This window comes from Malaclemys terrapin, chromosome 1 (assembly GCF_027887155.1).
Source record: "Malaclemys terrapin pileata isolate rMalTer1 chromosome 1, rMalTer1.hap1, whole genome shotgun sequence".
NCBI classification, from domain to species: domain Eukaryota; kingdom Metazoa; phylum Chordata; order Testudines; family Emydidae; genus Malaclemys; species Malaclemys terrapin.
The window spans coordinates 4,920,400-4,927,854 of NC_071505.1; the positions used below are offsets into that span (position 1 = coordinate 4,920,400).

The following is a 7,455-nucleotide window of genomic DNA, read 5'->3' on the forward strand; positions in this document are numbered from 1 at the left end:
TTGGCGCTTCTGATGTATAGCGAGATCTACTTTCTATTATTGAGTCCATTGTCCTCCCTCAAAGAGTATTTGTAGCAGCTGCTGTTGGGATGGCATTTGTAATACGCTAAGTGCACACACAGGAAAAACTGTATTACCTGGGACCTTGGAATAGCAACCTAACACCGTCCTACAGACAGCAGACACGCAACAGAAAGGTGCCACATGGGACACCCCTTGTCCGGTACCTGTGGCAATGCAGGTCCCAGCCTACCCAAATAAATGCTATCTTCATTTCAAAAACTATTTACACTCCTTATTGCACATACCGTCGGATTTGGTGCTCCGGTGCTGCTGTTTAAAGGCCTGGAGACACCATATCACTAACAAAAAGAAGAACAGGAGTACTTGTTAGTCTCTAAGGTGCCACAAGTACTCCTGTTCTTCTTTTTGCAGATACAGACTAACACGGCTGTTACTCTGAAACATATCACTAACAGGAGCAATGGGAAACCAATAAGGCTGTAGTGAGTTCTTCCATGTTTTAGATGAACTCCTTCCTCTGCAAAAGGGTAAAGATCTTTAGAGACATGGAATAGCTTTCCATATTTCAAGTATAACCCAATATATTCCTGATGTGACATATAACCAGAAACTTTGGTATGGGATTAAACTTTTCAAAAGTGTAGAACAGACCATTGTCCGTCTTGGTTTTTTCCACCCGGACTCAAACACATTGCAAGGGATACATAGGACAGGGCCGGCTCCAGGCACCAGCTTAACAAGCAGGTTCTTGGGGCGGCCAAGGGAGAGGGGCGGCACCTGCGGCAATTCGGGGGCGGCAGGTCCCTCACTCCCTCTAGGAGCGAAGGACCTGCCGCCGAACTGCCGCCGCCGATCGCGGCTTTTTTTTTTTTTTTTTTTTTGCTTGGGGCGGCAGAAATGCTGGAGCCGGCCCTGACGTAGGAAATCCAGAGCAAAAACACAGCGAGGTGATCAAGACTAAAGAAGGGCCATTGTGCTGGTGGGGGGAGAATCTTGGCGTGGAGAACAGTAATTGAGAGAGGCTGGGGATTCAAGGGAGAAGCAGATTGCTGTGAGGGGAGGAATCTTCCCCCGGGGGAGGTACAGACAGTAGTTGTGTAGGATAAAGCAACTTTACTGTGGTGACTTGATCTCAAAGTACAGACATACCCACTCAGGCCAAGTCTATGCTACAAGGCTTTGTTGGCACAGCTGTGTCGGTCGGGGGGTTTGGTGGGCAAAACCCCCAGCGTAGACACGGCTGTGCCAATAGAAAAGTGCTTCTGTCCACTTAGCTCACCTTGTTTGGGGAGGGGGTGTTACTACGCCAACAGAAAAGAATCCTTCCGTCAGCCTACGCTGTGTCTACATGGAGGGGCTCCGCTGGTACAGCTAGACCTGCAAAGCATTGTAGCATGGACACAGCCTGAACTGGTTTCTGGGGGGATTGGGTGACCCAGAGCAATGCCACTGGAGGAAAAGAGAAATAATTCATTTCAGTGGTGGGCAGCAAGAGCGGGACAGGTTAGAGAAAGATCAGATGGGCTGGTGTCAAACCTTTAGCAAAGGGCAAAAGTAGAAGAACTGAAGAAGACATAAAGGACCCTACATTTTAGCCTTAGATTCCCGTGCTCAAATTAAGTCCTGTACCTGGGAGGTCTGGGGATGGGACTGGAGGGGTAGGAGCCAGGATACACTGTTAAATCAATCACACTTTTAAAAGGTCTGAATGTAGGATCTTCAAGCCTCATTATAAAGAGGCTAATAACGATCATCCCAACTCTCACGCTTAGTATTCAGACCTGAAACGACAGCTCTTCAAACAGCCAATGTCACTGGGAAAGTGACACTGAGGTTTGTTGGCTCTTTCACTCAGGACATTTGTAAGAGCAGGTTTTGTACGGGCGGATTCCAGTACCTGACACAGAAAGCTGCACCACCTGTTCACGAGGCAGCGTCTCCTCATATAAGAAAGCATGGCAGGAGTCGTTTCCTGTATCGTTCAGGGTCAGTCTTTTCAACAACAGAGATGCGTTGCCTTTGGAAAATTCCTGAGGGAAGAGCTGGGTTCTCCCCCGAAATCTTCCTCCTTGATGCTCCAGATGGTCTTTGCCGTCGTAGAAGCTGTGGACTATTTCCTGAGTTTCTGAGTCCTGCCAGTTCACAGTCACTTCTTCAAGATGCACGACACCTTCCTCTCCAACAATGCAGGGCAGGAGCACGTCTTGGTTTACAACCTGTTTAATAACACAACACAGACAGCCTGGCAAAAGATCAAAAGAACATGGGATTGGTGACTGCAATTTATCTCTTCATTTTCTCACACCGTTTTTTGTTAACCTATGAAAGTGGCACACAACCTACTGGTACGAGGTTGGGTTCTGCACCATCAAACTCAACAGGAAAGTTGTAGTGGAGGCAGGTTTAGTCCCACAATGACCTGTCAACATTCACTTGAATCTAGATTGCTCCCAGAATCAAGTCTAGGAGTGTGACGTTGAGTGAAACAAACGTCCAGATATATCTCCTATTACGTTTGCTCTTTCCAAAGATTTTTCTGCTAAAGCCACGCTCCTTTCCCCTACTTCACAGCCAATCATCTCCTTGTGCCTCATGGAATGCTGACAGACCCCGGTCATCATCAGCTGGGATCAAAACTGGGACCTCAGGAGTTTAAGGCATGAGCCGCTACCACATGACCTGAAAGACACCGCTCTCTCAGCCAAGACTGCAGCAGGTTCATCAATCGCTACCTGGCCTAGCTGCCACTAGAGGGGGATGGAGCACTGCAGCACACCACACAGGCAGGGGATACACTCAGAACACTATTAAAACAAAATGTGGAAGACACTCCCATGTCTCCGAAGACACTCCCATGTCCAGCCAGGCAGAGCGCTCTAGACTGGGAACCGGAGGGGGCCTGGCCTGGGGGCGGAGCATGGGCAGGGCCACGCTAGGCTGTTTGGGAAGGCACGGCATGGGCGGCAGGTATGTGATTTCCTTATACGGTAATCACTGATTTTCTTTTCATTGCAAATGATGCTAGGATGGGATTTGGATAAGGTTGTGTTGATGTCGGGGTGGCTTCTGAGACCTTCTCCACTCAGTGTAGTAAGATGAGGCCCTGAAACATAAGCTCTTGTGTCAGAGGCCCAGTCTGAGGCCCGAAGCCTGAACCACAGTACTTCCAGGCATTGCTAAGCAAAAGCTGGGCTGTGAGCCAGAGGCAGGCCCCGCTCACAGAAGTTGGAGAGAAGAGGGTTGTTAGAAGCAGGTGCATTCACATGTAAGTGCTAATAAGAGGAACTTGTGCCAAGATGGCACCTGGACAGCCCGATACAAGGACACTCCATAGACATAACAAGGAACAGGCAGGTGTATCTTAAAGACAGGGTCAAAAGGACAGCATGATGGATAGATCTGTTTGTCTGAAACATGATCAAAGGAGGAGACAGCACCCTAATGAGCCAAGAGGCTGTACCTCAATACGTCAGTAGGGATGAGTAATCTGTCCTGTAACTGTATAAAAGTATGTCCCGGAGTGCACATCTTTGTCTGGCCTACGGGGCAGTGGATAGTCCCGCCACTGACTGAGCCGGTCCATTGCCAGGGGGCACAAATTCGTAGTATGTCTTGTGGAGTCTATGGGAAACTATTACTGTGCTTCATTTGACAATAAACCTGGCTCGGTTCCTTCGTACCTTACTAGAGTCTGTGGTCTTTGGAGGTTCTCTCGGGGTTTGCGGTGTCAGCGATCTGCGCAGAGCCGGGGCAGCACACAGAGGGAACACGCACGCAGCCGACTTATCAGCATCGAACAAGAGCAGAGCACCACACTGGTAGCGTCTGACGACATTGGTGACCCCGACCTCTGATCTGGTGAGTCAGCGAGCTGTCCACTGTAGGACTCGCGATCTAACATGGCAGAAAACCACGAGCTAGGGAACCCCCTTTTCCCCTCCCTTCAAATCCCCACGGAGTTTGATAACTCCTGGACTCTCTGGATTGCCAGTAAAGGGGGTCCATATGAATTTAAAAAAAAAGTGGGGAAACATGAACTGGCATATGTAAAGCAATAGCAGAAACAGACGCTTTAAAGAATAATAATAAAAGTAAAAAAGCAAAAATTTTGCAAATAATGTCTATGGCAGTACAATGGCTTAAACAGCACGCCGCTATGCTAGCCAGACAGGTAATGCAAAAGACCAGGGAAGTAAAAGTGGTAACCAAAACTTTAAAGGAAGCAACCCAGGCAGTCGAGCACTGGAACGCCCAAGCCCTTTTAACAGGGCAACAGGCAGTTCAAACTCATGATATGCTCGAGCAAATACAGCAGGAAAATAAGAGATTAAAAATAGCTGTAAAAAACCTGCAAAAGCAAAAGGTACCGTCCTCCATAGCTCAGCAAGCTTCAGGTGCTTTTACTGTACCTGAAGTGTGGGGACAGAAATGGAAACAGGTGGCCCTAGCTACATTAAAAGATGGGACATGGGACAATTGGAATGGATGCTGCAAAGGGGACATGTGGAATGGCCCAATTGAATCATCCTCTATTGACCCATGGGCAGGGGCTACAGCACCACATCCGCCACCTTATGATGAGAACCAGGTTATGGGCAAACCCTCCTCAAAACCTAGATCAATTCCAGTTAAAACAGGAAAAATGGGAGAAATTGAGGGAGAAACCCCTGCTGAAGAACCAGACCCCAATACTCCGCATACACCCCAATTTACCCTTAATACTATCCCACGCACTGAGGGTCCACCACCACTGAGGCCATGGAATGCAGTGGAAACTGCAACAAAAAGACTAACTGACAATTTAAGAGAACCATGGTCCTGTGGCAATTATGTAGAAAGAGAAATAAATCAGGCATCTAATTATATAGAGAGGGAGAGATATCAAGCATCTAAAAGTACATACTCACCTCACCCGCCTCAAGTAAGCGGCTTAACTGACAGACTCGATGCTTTAAAAATTAATGAGCTAACTGCACTAGCTGGAGCCGTCGGTCCCCCGCCTTCCGAGAATTTTAATGAATTTATGGCCTGGCTCCATAAATGCTCACAGTTATTAAAAGCTGTGGGAATTGACATGTTACAGGAACCAATTCTGGTACAAACACTTTGGGGACCACTGAACTGTTATACCCTTGGTTTTGATGATAATGTTACGCAAATGATTAAACATGTGGTTCAAAAGCATTTTAAGCTATCCAGTGAGTTAGCGATACTTAAAGGAATTACAAGAATGCCAGGGGAGGCTCCGGCAAAGCTGGCTGATAGAATAAAAACATACACTAGGTTAACAGCGGCGGCTACGAATCTTGAGGAGTTGAAGCAACTTGTTTTAGAGGCAATGCCTTCTGGGGTGTTAGATTGGATGAAGGCTTGGTGCGAGAACGGAGGTAGAGATATACCCTGGAATGAATGGATTGAAAAAGTGGAAACTGCAGTTAAACAACAGGAAGGAACTCCTGTCAATGAGTGGCGAACACAGTTAGGACAGTGGAAAACAGAGGGTCCTGGATACTCTCCCCGCAGCCGTGGCCGGGGTTGGAGAGGTCGCGGAATGAATAAAGGCAGAGGAGGAAATGGAGAGAGTGAATGGGTAACAACTGGAGTTTTGAAACAGGAAAATTTAGATCTTAAGGGAGAGATTGAGAAGCTGCGGGCACCATTGCAGGCACGTATGATCGGCAAGGAGTCTCGAAAGGAGGAAGATAAGACAGGAATGAAGGTAGCTTAGGCGACGGTCTTGGCATCTGGACTGAATGACCCGATTGTCACTAATTCAACAGAATAGGACAGCCCTCCCTGTAACTCGGAATGCATTTTCCTGCAACCCATGACAATAGATGTCTGGGGACACCTCTACTGAAGCACTGAGTTGGGCATGGGCTTGTAGATTTTCTATTGAACACAGGAGCTAGAATTCCGATAGTAAAAGATGAATTTAATGTATATCCAGTGAAGGGTTAAAATCCATGTGCATGTTATATAACAACCTGGTATATGAATTATGCCAGCTCTTTTCCAGACCCAAAGTCCAGAGTTTGGTTTGGAGACCAGAGGCCTAGCTAATAGTGATCAGCTACGAGAAAGCTGGGGTAAACAAAATAAGATTGCCTTTGCTAAGATCTGCTTGGTCAGTAGAAATGCCAGATGTTGAAGCAATAACTGAATAATTAGGTTTCATCCAATGTTTCAAATTGAACAAAGGATCCCTGTTCCTATTGTGTTTCTCCTGAAGGGAAAACAGTCTTCCCACAGCTCCAACCTTGAGTTTATGAAATATTGGCACATGTCACTATAATGATATGGCATCCTTCCACCTCCCTTCCAAGGGACCAAGGCCCTGCCTTAAGACATAAAGGAGACAATCTCTATTTTCATATGCTTTCACTGTTTCTTTGCTTTATCCCCTAGACATGTACCTGTCGGACAATCAAAGGAGTTACTTCATTCCTATGGACCCCAAATCAGAATTCAACATATATATTTTATACTAATAACATTTTATCAAAGTATTAATCAAATGTTAACTTGCTAACTTGAGACCATGGGCGGAGACATTGTGTAACCTTTTAACCATTGGCTATTGTGCTATCTTGTCTTGCTGCAAAACCTATCCCGGGGTGTGGAACTGCCTACCCCGTCACCTTCCCCCGCCCATGGAAAATCTATATATTTCATTGTAATCAATTGATTGACAGTGTCTCTGAGCCTAATAAGCCAGGTGACACTCCGCCAGCACTGTGTGTAATAAACCCCTATGCTTTGACCTCTACACGGTGTGGATTTATGTCCTTCAGTTTGGGGGCTCGTCCGGGATGCAAGTTTGTGAACTGGCTGAGGATCTGAGACTGAAATCCAAAAGAGGTGAGTATGTTTACTTTACCACCTCATTAGGCCAGGGATAGAAGTCTCTCATCCCCTTTCAGACACATCTTGTTTCCTTTTTAATTTGTGTGAAGGACCTTAGACACATATGATCAAAGCAGTGGGGTTAAATAAGGGTACCACTTGGGAGGGAAGACTTGTGCAAGAGGGTCATGTACTGTTTAAACAACTAAGGGGTGTGTTACGGAGGACTTGAATAACCCACCAGCAAGCGATTGGCCGTGAGTTAAGCCCAGGATTGGCTGGGTACGCAAGCGGTAGGCAGTGCAAACTGGTGGTCCATTTCCTCATTGCACGTAACATTGCAAGTCCTAGGGGAGTGCCCCCCCCCCAGGCATGTGACGTACATACTTTCGAATAGCACAAAGTCTCCAACCAATAAGTCCGGCATGTGTGTGTAATTGAAGACACGCTTGGTATTAAGGGTGGGGAGACGTCCTCATGAAATTCAAGGCTGTGGGGAGTTGGAACCATAGCATAACAAGGGGGAAAAGTAACTTCTCATAAAGGCTGACAAGCATTTAGGGGGGGAAGACGCAAGTTCCCTTC

At 46.9% G+C, this 7,455-nt stretch overlaps 1 long non-coding RNA gene across 1 annotated transcript; it reads left to right on the forward strand.

Annotated features, from left to right (window-relative positions):
* The first annotated feature begins 2,272 nt into the window (after positions 1-2,272).
* LOC128828211 (uncharacterized) lies at positions 2,273-6,793 on the forward strand. The gene is made up of 3 exons (XR_008443171.1): positions 2,273-2,991; positions 3,713-3,882; positions 6,433-6,793. It is a non-coding gene; the product is annotated as an uncharacterized LOC128828211 (long non-coding RNA).
* Positions 6,794-7,455: the final 662 nt, after the last annotated feature.